Raw genomic sequence first — 16,545 nt, 5'->3', positions numbered from 1 at the left:
ACCTTTTGCCACATTTCAGGCTTCAAACATAAAGATATAAAACTGTATTTTTTTGTGAAGAATCAACAAGTGGGACACAATCATGAAGTGGAACGACATTTATTGGATATTTCAAACTTTTTTAACAAATCAAAAACTGAAAAATTGGGCGTGCAAAATTATTCAGCCCCTTTACTTTCAGTGCAGCAAACTCTCTCCAGAAGTTCAGTGAGGATCTCTGAATGATCCAATGTTGACCTAAATGACTAATGATGATAAATACAATCCACCTGTGTGTAATCAAGTCTCCATATAAATGCACCTGCACTGTGATGGTCTCAGAGGTCTGTTAAAAGCGCAGAGAGCATCATGAAGAACAAGGAACACACCAGGCAGGTCCGAGATACTGTTGTGAAGTTTAAAGCCGGATTTGGATACAAAAAGATTTCCCAAGTTTTAAACATCCCAAGGAGCACTGTGCAAGCGATAATATTGAAATGGAAGGAGTATCAGACCACTGCAAATCTACCAAGACCTGGCCGTCCCGCTAAACTTTCAGCTCATACAAGGAGAAGACTGATCAGAGATGCAGCCAAGAGGCCCATGATCACTCTGGATGAACTGCAGAGATCTACAGCTGAGGTGGGAGACTCTGTCCATAGGACAACAATCAGTCGTATATTGCACAAATCTGGCCTTTATGGAAGAGTGGCAAGAAGAAAGCCATTTCTTAAAGATATCCATAAAAAGTGTCGTTTAAAGTTTGCCACAAGCCACCTGGGAGACACACCAAACATGTGGAAGAAGGTGCTCTGGTCAGATGAAACCAAAATTGAACTTTTTGGCAACAATGCAAAACGTTATGTTTGGCGTAAAAGCAACACAGCTGAACACACCATCCCCACTGTCAAACATGGTGGTGGCAGCTTCATGGTTTGGGCCTGCTTTTCTTCAGCAGGGATAGGGAAGATGGTTAAAATTGATGGGAAGATGGATGGAGCCAAATACAGGACCATTCTGGAAGAAAACCTGATGGAGTCTGCAAAAGACCTGAGACTGGGACGGAGATTTGTCTTCCAACAAGACAATGATCCAAAACATAAAGCAAAATATACAATGGAATGGTTCAAAAATAAACATATCCAGGTGTTAGAATGGCCAAGTCAAAGTCCAGACCTGAATCCAATCGAGAATCTGTGGAAAGAACTGAAAACTGCAGTTCACAAATGCTCTCCATCCAACCTCACTGAGCTCGAGCTGTTTTGCAAGGAGGAATGGGAAAAAATGTCAGTCTCTCGATGTGCAAAACTGATAGAGACATACCCCAAGCGACTTACAGCTGTAATCGCAGCAAAAGGTGGCGCTACAAAGTATTAACTTAAGGGGGCTGAATAATTTTGCACACCCAAGTTTTCAGTTTTTGATTTGTTAAAAAAGTTTGAAATTTCCAATAAATGTCGTTCCACTTCATGATTGTGTCCCACTTGTTGTTGATTCTTCACAAAAAAATTAAGTTTTATATATTTATGTTTGAAGCCTGAAATGTGGCAAAAGGTCGCAAAGTTCAAGGGGGCCGAATACTTTTGCAAGGCAGTGTATGCCATTGGATGAGGTAATGGTTTGGTACTATGTTGTACCAAGAACGAGATAAGAACTTCTTTTAGGAGACCAAATTGAATGATCATTTATATCTGGCTATGGGATACTCCGCTTTCAAGTAAAAGGCACTTTGTGAAGTTCCTATTATCTGTGGTTTGTCATGTCGGCTAGGGGGTGGATCTTTGCAATAAAAGATTGCCATTTTGTAAACACTCTCAGAGAATTGATTTATAGACACTGAATTGATCTGAGAGTCAAAAAGGGCTATGGTGAAGCTCATTTAATTAAAGATGGACTTTATAATATAACTCTGACTTGTGTGTGGTTTGCTCTCTCAATGTTTAGTAATACAAGAAATTACCACGACGGGTAGCAGAGAGAACAGTCTATGACACGGGTGGCTGAATATTTTTTTACCTTTATTTAACTAGGCAAGTCAGTTAAGAACAAATTCTTATTTTCAATAGCTCCAAATCAAGTCTTATTGGTTGCATACACATACAGTTCAATTTTTCCAAATTTGGTTACGTTACAACCTTATTCTAAAATCTTAAATATTTTTCCCCCTCATCAATCCGCACAATGACAGAGCAAACCGTTTTTTTTTTTTTGAAAATGTATAAAAAATAAACTGATACCTTGTAAGTATTAAGACTCTTTGAAATGAGACTTTAAATGAGCTCAGGTGCATCCTGTTTACATTGATCATCCTTGCAATGTTTCTTCAACTTGATTGGAGCCCACCTGAGGTCAATTCAATTGGACATGATTTGGAAAGGCGCACATTGGTCTATGTTTTATTTTAAACTAGGAAAGTCAGTTAAGAACAAATTCTTATTTTCAATGACAACCCACTGTTCCTAGGCTAACTGCCTTGTTCAGGGGCAGAAAGACCGATTTTTCTTTTTTTATATATATATTTTTTAATTTTATTATTATATATTTTTTAAATATTTTTTTATACATTGTCAGCTCGGGGATTCGATCTTGCAACCTTTTGCTTACTATTCCAACGCTTTAACCACTAGGTTACCTGCTGCCCTACATATAAACTCCCACAGTTGACAGTGCATGTCAGAGCAAAAACCAAGCCGAGATCAAAGGAATTATCCATAGAGCTCTGAGACACGATTGTGTCGAGGCACAGATCTGGGGAAAGGTACCAAAATATTTCTGCATAATTGAAGGTCCCCAAGAACACAGTGGCCTCCATCATTCTTAAATGGAAGAAGTTTGGAACCACTAAGACTCTTCCTAGAGCTGGCCGCCCGGCCAAACTGAGCAATCGGGAGAAGGGCCTTGGTCAGGGAGGTGACCAAGAACCCGATGTTCACTCTGACAGGGCTCCAGAGTTCCTCTGTGGAGATGGGAAAACCTTCCAGAAGGACAACCATCTCTGCAGCACTCCACCAATCAGGCCTTTATGGTATTGTGGCCAGACGGAAGCCTCTCCTCAGTAAAAGGCACATGATAGCCCACTTGGAGTTTGCCAAAAAGCACCTAAAAGGACTCTGGTCTGATGAAACCAAGATTGAACTCTGGACTGTTTGTCATGCTTCATGTCTGGAGGAAACCATGCACTGCTCATCACCTGGCCAATACCATCCCTACATTGAAGCATGGTGGTGACAGGGTCATGCTGTGGGGATGTTTTTCAGAGGCAGGGATGGGGAAACTAGTCAGGATCGAGGGGAAAGATGAACAGAGCAAAGTACAGAGAGATCCTTGATGAAAACCTGATCTAGAGTGCTTGGGATCTCAGACTGGGGTGACGGTTCACCTTCCAAGAGGACCACGACCAATAAGCACACAGCCAAGACAACTCAGGAGTGGCTTCGGGACAAGTCTCTGAATGTCCTTGAGTGGCCCAGCCAGAGCCCGGACTTGAACCTGATCGAACATCTCTGGAGAGACCTGAAAATAGCTGTGCAGCGACGCTCCCCATCCAACCTGACAGAGCTTGAGAGGATCTGCAGAGAAGAATGGGAGAAACTCCCCAAATGCAGGTGTGCCAAGCTTATAGTGTCATATCCAAGAAGACTCGAGGCCGTAATCGCTGCCAAAGGTGCTTCAACAAAGTACTGAGTAAAGGGTCTGAATACTTATGTAAATGTGATATTTCAGGTTTCTATACATCTGGAAACCTATTTTTGCTTTGTCATTATGGGGTATGGTGTAGATACTTTTTTTTCTATGCTTTTCAATTTAATTCATTTTAGAATAAGGCTGTAATGTAACAAAGTGAAGGGGTCTGAATACTTTATGAATACACTGCATTTAGCATATATTGTGGGTTTAGCAAAATGCTTGTGTTCCTAGCTCCAATAGTGCAGTAATATTGAACAATTCACAACAATGCATGCATCTAAAAAGTAAAATAATTGAATTTAGAAATATTAGGACGAGCAATGTCATAGTCCAGAATATAAATATAAAGGTGGTATAACAATAGTATATGTACAGCAATAGTTAAATAGGATAGGTCGGTATGTAAACATTATTAAAGTGATCAGTGTTCCATGACTATGTACATAGGGCAGCAGCCTATTAGGTGCATGTTAAGAGTAAGGGGGTGGTAGCCGGCTAGTGACAGCGACTAAAGTTGAGCGCAGAGTACCAGGCCCGTGAACAACAACGTCATCGAGGTAGATAGCCACCCCTGGGACCCAGCAAAGATGGACGTCATGATCTTTTGGAAGCAGCTGGGGGCAGCTGAATCCAAACGCCATGCGCTTGTAGTGTGTGACCCCTAAGCGGGTCAGTTGGAAAGTGGCTGGTCCAATCTGACGTTTGACCAGAAGGACTGGAGCTTGTCGCGGTTGGGCCGTCTGATCCTGACCCAGTCAGAGGCGGTTATGACAGGTGGCCTAACCCACCGTAACTTGTCAAAGCGGTCTTTCATCCGCTGCTGGTTGGCTGTGACTGGCCCAAGCATTGTGAGCGGGTGGTTGAACCGGATGAGGCAGTCTGTCCAGGGTCAGCTGCAGGACCGTCTTGCAGCATGAGGGACACTGGGGAGGGGTGGAGAATAAACACTTCTCCATTGAGAATGAGGTGGTGTTTTGCCAGTGCAGAGAACACACTGTGGAGGCGCTGACTATGGACCTTTGTGGTGGGCCCGTGAACAACGATGTCATAGGGGTAGATGGCCCCTCCTGGGACTCCGCGAAGAGAGACATCATGATGTTTTGGAAGCAGCTGGGGGCAGAGCTTAATCCAAACGCCATGCGCTTGTAAGCGTAGACCCCTAAATGGGTGATGAATGCTGTGAGGTTGCGGATCCTGTGGCGAACACTGGAGCCGTAGAATAGGGCAGTGAGCACGGGGGTATTTGTCTGGGATGATTGCCTTGCTTGCTGCTCTAAGGTCCACGTAGGTACGCAGGCCCCCGTGATTTCTTTATTTTTACCACCACTAGGTTTGAGATCCAGAGGGATGGATCAATAGGCTTGATTTTGTCTTCTTCTAGCTGGCACCGGAGCTCGGCATCAACGTCTGTGCGCGTGGCCAGTGGGCACCCACTGGCTAGCAAGCTAATATTTCATCGAAGTTTTCTCCAACATTCCTCCACTTCACTTACCAAACGCTCTTCCCAGCTGCTGTATGGAATGTTGACCGATGCGCTTGAGCAAGCAGGCTGCCTGCGCACAGACATCTCAATAACTGCGCTCGAGGCACAGATTCCTATCCAAGTTTTAGCTGGAACTGATATACCTACCTCGTTATTTAGCTACTGAAATTTAACTAATATACTGCGCACATTATTTTAATTGCTTAAAATCTTCAAGGTAAAATAGAATAGTCATATTTTCAGTTATCATGTTTGGATTATTTATGGAAATAAATGCGATAAATAGGGTTTTGTAAATCCTGGTGGATTGTATTATGATATTGAAATAAAATAAACTCAGCAAAAAGGTCCCCTTTTCAGGACCCTGTCTTTTCAAAGATAATTCGTAGAAGTTCAAATAACTTCACCGATCTTCATTGTAAAGGGTATAAACACTGTTTCCCATGCTGGTTCAATTAACCATAAACAATTAATGAACATGCACCTGTGGAACTGTCGTTAAGACACTAACAGCTTACAGACGGTAGGCAATTAAGATCACAGTTATGAAAACGTAGGACACTAAAGAGGCCTTTCTACTGACTCTGAAAAACACCAACAGAAAGATGCCCAGGGTCCCTGCTCATCTGCATGAACGCGCCTTAGGCATGCTGCAAGGAGCCATGAGGACTGCAGATGTGCAGATGGGGTAATAAAGGACAATAAATTGCAATGTCCGTACTGTGAGACGCTTAAGACGGCGCCACAGGGAGACAGGACGAACAGCTGATCATACTCTCTGTGGCAGACCACGTGTAGCAACACCTGCACAGGATCAGTACATCCGAACATCACACCTGTGGACAGGTACAGGATGGCAACAACAACTGCCCGAGTTACACCAGGAACGCACAATCCCTCCATCAGTGCTCAGATTGTCCGCAATAGGCTGAGAGGGGCTGGACTGAGGGCTTGTAGGCCTGTTGTAAAGGCAGGTCCTCACCAGACATCACCGGCAACAACGTCGCCTATGGGCACAAACCCACCGTTGCTGGACCAGACAGGACTGGCAAAAAGTGCTCTCACATGAGTCGTGGTTTTGTCTCACCAAGGGTGAGCGTTACACCGATGCCTGTACTCTGGAGCGGGATCGATTTGGAGGTGGAGGGTCCGTCATGGTCTGGGGCGGTGTGTCACAGCATCATCGGACTGAGCTTGTTGTCATTGCAGGCAATCTCAACGCTGTGTGTTACAGGGAAGACATCCTCCTCCCTCATGTGGTACCCTTTCTGCAGGCTCATCCTGACATGACCCTCCAGCATGACAATGCCACCAGCCATATTGCTCGTTCTGTGTGTGATTTCCTACAAGACAGGAATGTCAGTGTTCTGCCATGGCCAGCAAAGAGCCCGGATCTCAATCCTATTGACCATGTCTGGGACCTGTTGGATCTGAGGGTGAGGGCTAGGGCCATTCCCCCCCAGAAATGTCCGGGAACTTGCAGGTGCCTTGGTGGAAGAGTGGGGTAACATCTCACAGCAAGAACTGGCAAATCTGGTGCAGTCCATGAGGAGATGCACTGCAGTACTTAATGCAGCTGGTGGCCACACCAGATACTGACTGTTACTTTTGATTTTGACCCCCCCTTTGTTCAGGGACACATTATTCCATTTATTAGTCATATGTCTGTGGAACTTGTTCAGTTTGTCTCAGTTGTTGAATCTTATGTTCATACAAATATTTACACATGTTAAGTTTGCTGAAAATAAACAGTTTTTTTTGCTGAGTTTACATAGGCTACGTGTTATTTGTTAAATTCTGAGAACAAATTGAGTTAGTCATAATGGAACTTCAAAACAGCATTCAGTGGAACAGAAGAAAATGTGCAGCACAATAAACAGTGCAATTCGCTAACACAGACAAGAGATTACCATTAGAAGCCAACACACACAGCAAGCTACCATATATCATTAATTAAACAACCATTTTAACGGCAGTGCATTTCTGTAAGGGTATCCTGTATTATTGTGCATGTTTGTCTTGCTGTTAGCCTGGAACAAATATTATTGAAGTGAATGTGCACTTTCTATGTGGTTGGACTGCGACTACAAAAACCACTGTAGTAAAATCAAAAGTGTTAAGCTATCCGAGATGAGTAGAGAGTAGAGACAATCTCTGATAGCTGTAGGATGGAAGAGACTGTCACACATTTGAGCTTTTAATGACCTAGCAAATTCCATGACTTGGGGGTTAAATACATCACTTTTCTTTAAAAAAAAAAGTTTGCTATTTCAACACCTGCCAAATAAAAACCTCAAATGGCCCTACTCCTGAAAAATGAATCGGGCCGGATGAGCTGAAGTGGACTCGGCCCGGGTACCATTTATATACCTGGAATATACCAGAGTAATGTGATTCTGCCGGATTTGGGAAGGCCTTGGCCTGCATGAAGTTCTCAGAGTCCATGTGGATTATTCCGAGTCTCAGATTAGGCCTGAGCCCAGCGTGTTGACTGGGTACGGTATGCCTCGAGACCCTAACCCGCTTTGATGTGCGCTGCCAGCTGTTTGCCAAGTGTGCTAAACTGAATCATGCAGACCCTGCTGGCTCAAAAAAAAACATTACTAAAAAATGTATAATTGTAATGCTCTAGTTTCTTATATGCAATGGGTACATGGCCCACAAACACTGTGCCCATGTTTATATACGAAGAATTTTGATAACTGGTCAGTAGTTCAATCAGATTTCAACCAAAAAAACAGATATCAACAAAAAATAACGTAAAAAAGACGATAAATATGTCTTAAGCTGGTTGTGATCTGGTTATAAAATGTCCCGACCAGATTTTAACCAGTAAAATACCTCTTTATCGTGTAGTATGCCTCCTGATAAATGACAATATCAATGTTGACGTTTGCCAGCTAGGAAATGTGTGTGACGGGACCTTGTCGAATAGTACTCGAGTACCCCTGCCCATACGCCTACAACACAAATGTCTTCTCGCCTCCCATGCTTAAATCAACCCTCTTTCCCTAACAATAAAACAAACTAAATAATATAAAAAATGAAATAGAAATGTTTTTTTTTTAATCAAATCAAGTCTGAAAACAAACAAACTAAACTGAATTTCTGGTTAAAAAAAATCTTAAAAAACGAATATAAATAAGAACTGTTATAAAATTACAAAATGATAATAACCTTGAATTTGAATATGAAGAAGCAGCAGAGACCTGACTATTTCTAACTAATTCTAGACAGATTACTAGACACAACAGTTGTTTGTTCTTTTTGTTCTCTTTTATTCCTTTCCTGATTTGAAATGTATTGTAAGGTCATAATTTCATTCATCACATTACATGACATGATGCACCAAGTCTAATACAATTGTTTACAGGAATACACTGAAACATACACAATGTTTTACAATGGATACATGAAGTATAGCTCATTGCACTTACAACAGTGAATGTAACATCTTATTCGTTTAGGGACTCTGCCTTTATTTTCTGTAGCTTTTTTTCAATTAGATTACATTTTTTGATACACCCCCCCAAACATGTTTGTATATGGAAGCCAGGATATCCCTTTTGAGGTTTTTTTTCTTCTTCTCATTTTACAAACACAACATGTATAGAAACTCTACACTGACCAATATGTTTCTGAATACAACTTTTCTTTTTAAACAGTCTGCACGAGCCAGCCACATACACAATGCTTTAAAAAAAAAAGCAATAACTGCTCTTTTTTTTTTGTATTTTTTTTTGTTACACAAAAGCACAAGTTTGGCGAGGTCGGCCTGTGTGGCTTCACTGCACACTATGGCGTCCCGTGCCTGTGATGGTGTTTTGTATGACATTTTACATGTTGTACAGCGTGGTATAGGTCCTGACGGGTATTTACAGTGAATATGGTTGCCAGGTGAAAGGAGAGGCCTGAGGCTGTGGAGTCGGGCGTTAGGTTGCATTAGCTCATGCATTTGTTACTTTTCACTATTTTAAAAGATGACTGCTCCCTGGTTGGTTGTGAAACATCTTCCTGTAGCTTTTTATTTCTTCCTTTCAACGTTCCCTTCCTAAACCTGTCTGTCACCCTTTTCTCTTCATCCATAGTAATAAATAATTTTGTTGTTCACTGTGCATAGCCATCCACAACCACCCACAGTAAGGGCAGATCGTCACAGTTTGCTATGCTACTTTAAAAGCAACATTTTTGGTTGGCGTAAAAAAAAGACATGAGTGTTTGTATTTGTCCCTGGCAAAATGCTGTGGTCTGAAGCCCATGCAATCCAGAGTAGATGTAGCACTGGATGGGACAGTAACAAGATGGCTTTCTTGATTGACCAACATTGGAATAATAAGCCCTTACTACTATGCATATTAACGTCCCCTTTCGTTTCGCCGCGGTGCATTTTGTGTGTGCTTTCCTGAGGCAAAGTGATTGAACACATTTACAAACTCCTTCAAACATAAACATACACAAGTCATAATTGGATTTGGATAAATATCATTTCCCTTTATTTCTATTTATTTTTTTACAGCTGTATTATTATGACCTCTATATCTATATCTAATTTACACATATCTAATATTCCAGTCAGGGGACAATGACTATATGTCACTAGTCTGTTCTAATGGCAGTGAGCCTGTGAGGTGCTTTTCCATGCCAGTGTCTATTGACTGTCAGCAGGCCTTTGCACCAGCTCCATTAGGTCAATATTGATACGATCATGATTCTATTCCATAAAGTCCATAGAGATATGGACAGCGTACCAATGACTCTATTCATCTGTCTGATAAAATAATATTTCTGTATAGATATTCCATAAACGTAAGTCATAAGAAGTCAGAAAAATATCTCCACTTTTTTAAAATGTTTTTTTATATATATATATTTTTTACAATGAACTAATTCGCCCATACTTGAAATAGCAGTTAGTGTACCGAGTGAGTTGTGGGTTAAGGGATGTTCACACTATAGCCTCCCAAGGTCCTTCAAGCCAGATGAATGGTGAGTGGATATAGCCTACAATGGTTTTCTGTGGGTCACACCAAAAGGAAACAAGCTTTGTAGTGCCAGCAGCCTCCCATCAACGTTCAAACTACACGTGTATCATATTATATTAATAGGTATTGGCAGTGTACACACACATGGTCAACCCCTTTGATCATGAAAAGTGCCTGTCATTACAGAAATATTTGTGTTATATATTATCATATATATTTAATATATAGTATTTGTTTTACATATACTGTATATTTATATACAGTACCAGTACCAGAACCACAATTTTTTATTTTACTATTTCTTTTACATCGTAGAATAATAGTGAAGACATCAAAACTATGAAATAACACATATGGAATCATGTAGTAACCCAAAAAGTGTTTAACAAATAAAAAATATTTTATTTTATTTTAGATTCTTTAAAGTAGCCACCCTTTGCCTTGATGACAGCTTTGCACACTCTTGGCATTCTCTCAACCAGCTTCACCCGGAATGCTTTTCCAACAGTCTTGAATGAGACATATTCTGAGCACTTGTTGGCTGCTTTTCCTTCACTCTGCGGTCCAACTCATCCCACACCATCTCAATTGGGTTGAGGTCGGGTGATTATGGAGGCCAGGTCATCTGATGTAGCACTCCATCACTCTCCTTCTTGGTCAAATATCCCTTACACAGCCTGGAGGTGTGTTGGGTCATTGTCCTGTTGAAAAACAAATCATAGTCCCACTAAGTGCAAACCAGATGGGATGGCGTATCGCTGCAGAATGCTGTGGTAGCCATGCTGGTTAAGTGTGCTTTGAATTCTAAATAAATAACACATAGTGTCACCAGCAAAGCACCCCCACACAATCATACCACCTCCTCCATGATTCACGGTGGGAACCACACATGCAAAGATCATCCGTTCACCTACTCTGCATCTCACAAAGACACAGCGTTTGGATCCAAAAATCTCAAATTTGGAATCATCAGACCAAAGGACAGATTTCCACCGGTCTAATGTCCATTGCTCGTGTTACTTAGCCGTATCCTCTGCAGCAGAGATAACTGGGTCTTCCTTTCCTGTGGCTGTTCTCATGAAAACCAGTTTCATCATTGTGCATGATGGGTTTTTGCGACTGCACTTGAAGAAACTTTAAAAGTTCATGAAATGTTCGGTATTGACTGACCTTCATGTCTTAAAGTAATGATGGACTGTCATTTCTCTTTGCTTATTTGAGCTGTTCTTGCCATAATATGGACTTAGCACTATTTGGTAAAATACAATCTTCTGTATACCACCCCTACCTTGTCACAACACAATTGATTGACTCAAATGCATTAAGGAAAGAAATTCCACAAATTAACTTTTAACAAGGCACACCTGTTATTAATTGAAATGCATTCCAGGTTACTACTTCATGAAGCTGGTTGAGAGAATGCCAAGAGTGTGCAAAGCTGTTATCAAGGCAAAGGGTGGCAACTCTGAAAAATCTCAAATATATTTAGATTTGTTTAACACTTTTGGTTACTACACGATTCCATATGTGATATTTCATAGTTACAGTGTAGATAACAGTGTAGATTTAAAAAATTAGTTGGTGTCCAAACTTTTGCCTGGTACTGTATATATAATTGATATATTTAATCTCTTCATAGAATTGGCTTAATTCTTCAGCAGCTTTATTCACTTTACGAAATAAGAAGTGCACAAACTGCTGTACTGTACGTAGAAGACCATTCACTGTACCCAGCAACCCATGCTTGAAGCAATAAGATGGCAGACTTTCATGACAGTATTCTACATTAAAAAAAATGGCATCCGATTCACTATAGCCTTTAGTGCACAAATAGAAATAGCGTGCCGTTTTTAGGGTGCCTATATAGTTAATCCTTTGGCAACAGGTCCCAATTTTCAGTGAGGAGACTCAAACATGCCAACAACAAAAAAAAAACATTGAATCAAATTCCTGACTTAAAAGTATTGTAGCTAAATACAAACAAGTCAATTTTGTTTTTGTAGCAGGAACGCTACAATAAAGCAGTATTTTTCTCAGGCATGACAACGATAGTGGTATTCAGTTGTTTTTTTTCTTCCCTAGTATTTCCCCTAAATATGATTAATTGCATAGAATGTTTGAAATGGAAAAGTTGCTGTCGACCACACACTTATGTTTTATTTGTCAAATATTGGTTTGTTTTGTAATAGGATGATGAGAAACACACGCATACTCACACATACACACAGACATCAGGAACGTAACTATACAGAAGTGACTGTTACTGAGATTTTGCCGGAGCATGCTTTATCCCAGCGTCCACACACAGAGAGAGAGAGAGACAATATACATCAGGTTTGGGATCCCATCAGTAGGCCTCTGTAGCATCGGAGTGCCTGACCAGTCCCACCTGACCAGTCCAACTACACTGCACTGCAAAGAACAGCAGGAAGAACACTGACCTGAGAGGTTTCTGTGACAACTGTCAACATCTTGGGGTTTGCAGTTTGGTCGCAAAAACAAAAGGCAAATAACTATCGGTGACTGAACCAACTGTGTCTTTGACCCTTCAGCGTCTAACGCTCCAAACACCTTGAACGTGCACATAACTCATATCGCCATATGTGAGAGTGCGCAGACTAGGTTTCTCCAGTGTGTCAACTTCAGTATATTTGAAACACATATATATGTACTACTTGTCAGTAAGTATTATCTCTTTTCCCTTTTGTGTTCTTTTGGATATTAAAACATTTGTAGTTAGCCAGAGAACATGAAAACCCATTGACGATGATGACAGTCAACAAAAGAATGCTAAAGTACTTCAAGTCAGATTCAATGGTGATTTGCACTGGTTTGTATTCAGTGCCTCTCTGCTGTCTTGCAGTGCTCACATATCAAAATGGGCAGATATTATGTGCCTTCTCTGGGCAGTAACAAAGTACAAGAATGGATTTCCAGGGTCGTATTCATTAGAGCACACTGTTGCAAAACGTTTTACAACGGAAAATGAAAAGTAGGGTTTCTTATTGGACAATTTCAGGTAGTCCCTCCCTGTTTCAGTCCATTGTTTCTTCGGTTTGGTGCCTAGTGAATCTGACCCAGGTGTGGCCCTGTTAAGATGTGATAGCAGAAAATTGCACAACTCAGATATGCAGACAGAGGCAACACATTCCTGACCACTGATTTTTTTAAAATGACACAAGACTGTGCTCTTTACTGACTTCCTTCCACATACTATTGCATTTTCATTATTAATAATCATAAATCAATAAATAACGTAATCAATTATTATGGCAACCATAAACACATAAATGTATGAAACATAAATCATATAAATCATTTCAAACCTAAAAGTGAAACAACATACAAAAATATTAAATGAATCTCACAGCTATTGTTCCAGCTGACATCATTATCACATACAAAAAAAAGTCTGCAATGAAAATAAGCTTTATGGACACAACATGGAGTACAAAAATAAGATATTTAAGTCACTTTACTCTAAATAAAAACAATGGCATGATTAAGGCGAATCCGCTATCATGTAACAGAAAATCAGGCAAATACAGAGCGAGAACAAAAAACTGTTGTAAAAAAACAAACACCAGAGATCCAAACGTTGTGGGAAGGTTCAGAAACACTATGAACCCAAACGTTCCGGGGATGTTTTTTATTTTCTAATTAATGGCTCGGTAATGGCAAAAAAACAAAAAAAACTAGCCACATTCGGCTCTCATGGTGCAACCAAAACCTCCCGAATGATGATTCTCCCACTCTGTAGCCAGATTCAGTGTTATGTCCACCTTGTCTTCTTTTGGAGTTTATTTTAAATTAGTTTTATTATTAACCAGTGTCTTATGGCCTCTGTGATTGAAATGGTGAACAGTGTAAGGTCTTGGATATAAAGTTCCATGCATTCAAAATCCTAAATCCACTATACACTTCTTAGACACATGAAAAAAAAAGAATGAGTCAGCATAAAAAAAAAACGGTGCCTTCTTTCATTCTGGAATGTAAAGATAAAACCAGAACAAACCGTGGAGTCGTCATGCTAGTCATCCTTATTGTGTTTTTTCTTTCTTTCTTCTTCTTCTTCCCTAAATTGTTATCAGCATCCAAATGAAACAGGAAGTATTTAGTACCAGAAAAACCTACGAAGCGCTTCAGTTTTCTTTTCTTTATTTCGGAGATGAAAGGAGAGTGTGTCTGAGCACAGGCGTACGGAATCAAGGATCCTAAACCTGCCACCATGGCCACGCCCCCTGGGATGTATTCCACCCCCAGCAGGCAGCAGCACAACAGCCCACAGACTAGAGCAGTGGTTCCCAACCAGGGGTACTAGGACTCCTGGGAGTATTTGGCCTATCAACAGGGGGGTACTTGAGAAGACTCATGAGATAGTAGGCCGACTGGTAAAATGCACATGAGGGGGTACTTCAGGGGTACTCCGGGCAGATCAAAATTCAGTTACCCGAAAAAAGGTTGGGAACCACTGGACTAGAGGACAGCATCATCAGTGTGCTGGGGTGTCACAGTATTGTGGCTCCCTCCCATCCTCTTACAGAGCAGCTGGATGGAGATTCCTTAGTACAGAGCCCATTCCCCAAAGGATAATGGCTGTTTGCGAGTTGGTGCTGAAAACCCGGACAGAGGCAGAGACCAGGGGGAACAGGCTCTCTATCCAGCTAGCCGCTCTCTGGAATGGTCCTCGGGGCTTGTGACCTCAGTGCAGACCACAGCCCTAGGGTGTTCTGGGGGTCCCAGTGTGTCAGGGGCCTGGTTCTTTGGCTGTGGGCATTGCAGCCTGGTGGCCTCAAAACGACCTGGAGAACGTGAACACAAAGTCAGGTGACTGGTATCCTATGAGTATCTTACAATAGCCTGAATGAAACAGTAAATACATTAAATGGATCTCCAATGAACAACTTAATTAAATCATTCTGTGGAAATAAGCGTTCTAAATGAACCCTCTCATACGATTAGATTAGCATACGATTAGAACAGAGTGAAATCCCATGATTCAACACTAGATGGCAGAAGAGCAGAAGAAAAACAGGACTGAACTGTACAGTGTGCTGAGGTCTGTGCAGGTTATGTAATTATACTACCTCTATTACATTACACTCAGTTTATCCTCAGTAAAACACATTTAACAAAATATTAACAGTAACAACCATCCATTGAATATTGTGACTGTAAGGGCATGGCAGGCTACATGTAGGCTCTCTCTCACCGAATCGGACATAAACACAGCAGAACAGTCCATTTCACAGACAGCTCCAAACACAAGATGGTCCACTGTGCATGAGGCTCCATTCATTCCATCAGCGGCACCAATATCTGTCCACGAGAACGCTAATGCTGAGAGAGACAGACTGGGGCTGTGGTCACATGAGGTGGTTAGTCATCACGGCGCGGTTGGCTGCAACACCTTGCACTACAGATACAGCATGAGTCTCCGACTCAGGCAGCACACTGCCATTTCTGACAGCTGAACCCGACGGACGTACTGTATGTCGTCGTCGACAGATAATGCATCAGTCACACAGGGGCCTCAAAACCAGAAGGAAATCAACCACGCTTAGATGTATTATTTAAGGAGACGCTGTGTTCGCTTCCGGGAACGTCTCCACTGAGATGACAGCCGTATATGATTACAGAGCATTATGGGTGCTGTAGTTGTGTTTCATGTAGCATGATGTACACCATAAGCCAGTGGGAGTATGTGTTTAAGGAGATGTGACTGGGTGTTGTGCTAAATGAAGGCCTATCAGATACACTAGGGGAAGCTACGGTAAAGCCTGTTAAGGCGTTCTCCTTGAGCTTGTCTAACAGGACCCCATGGGGACAGCCATTCAAAACCAAAGTTCCAGTTCTCAACACTAGGGTTTTTTTTATTTTGGGTTCATTGGGTTGCTATGATGTAATGTACTGTAACATGGTCTCGCTCTCTCCCTTTCTCTCTCATATTCTGTGCACTGCTGCCCCACTGTGGTAGAAGGAAGCCTCTGTCAGCGTAGTGGTCAATTCCTAAAATGTCTGTGTGTTCCTGCACAGTTTGATGTGCGTGATATTCCTGCCTTCCTGCGAGTCTCAGTAGATGCCAGGTGATCCACACGGTAATGCTATCTTCAATTATGCTATGTTAAGCATGAGGGATCTGTTCAGGTGTCACGTTACAGTAAGTTTAGATATCACATCGAAACGTATTGTGTGGAACAGTTAGCTGCTAGCCGTATTCATTACATTTACATCCCAGTGAAAACAACCAAGTCGCCCTGTGACCCTAAAAGGCCGTGACCTCAACGGGCACCATGGGAGAGCAGGGCTCCGATGTCACAATTTCACAACACAATTCAAAAACAATCAGGGATGCTCTCCTCTGTCACAAAGGCAATGATGCTATAATATAAACAAACGTTGTGGTTGTTCCGT

At 41.5% G+C, this 16,545-nt stretch overlaps 1 protein-coding gene across 2 annotated transcripts in view; it reads right to left on the bottom strand.

Moving 5' to 3' along the window:
• Positions 1 to 8,403: 8,403 nt before the first annotated feature.
• Positions 8,404 to 16,545, bottom strand: part of LOC110532096 (protein bassoon) — a 200,593-nt gene continuing 192,451 nt past the window's right edge. Inside the window, exon 13 of one of the 2 annotated variants that reach the window (XM_036988011.2) lies at positions 8,404 to 14,933. The gene's annotated coding sequence lies outside the window, so the exon portion shown is untranslated. The remainder of the gene's footprint in view (positions 14,934 to 16,545) is intronic. The other variant, XM_090184322.1, reaches the window with a different exon arrangement.

This window comes from Oncorhynchus mykiss, chromosome 9 (genome assembly GCF_057628025.1).
Source record: "Oncorhynchus mykiss isolate SJ-2025 chromosome 9, ASM5762802v1, whole genome shotgun sequence".
Taxonomy (NCBI): Eukaryota; Metazoa; Chordata; class Actinopteri; order Salmoniformes; family Salmonidae; genus Oncorhynchus; species Oncorhynchus mykiss.
This window is presented reverse-complemented; position numbering and strand designations above follow the sequence as displayed.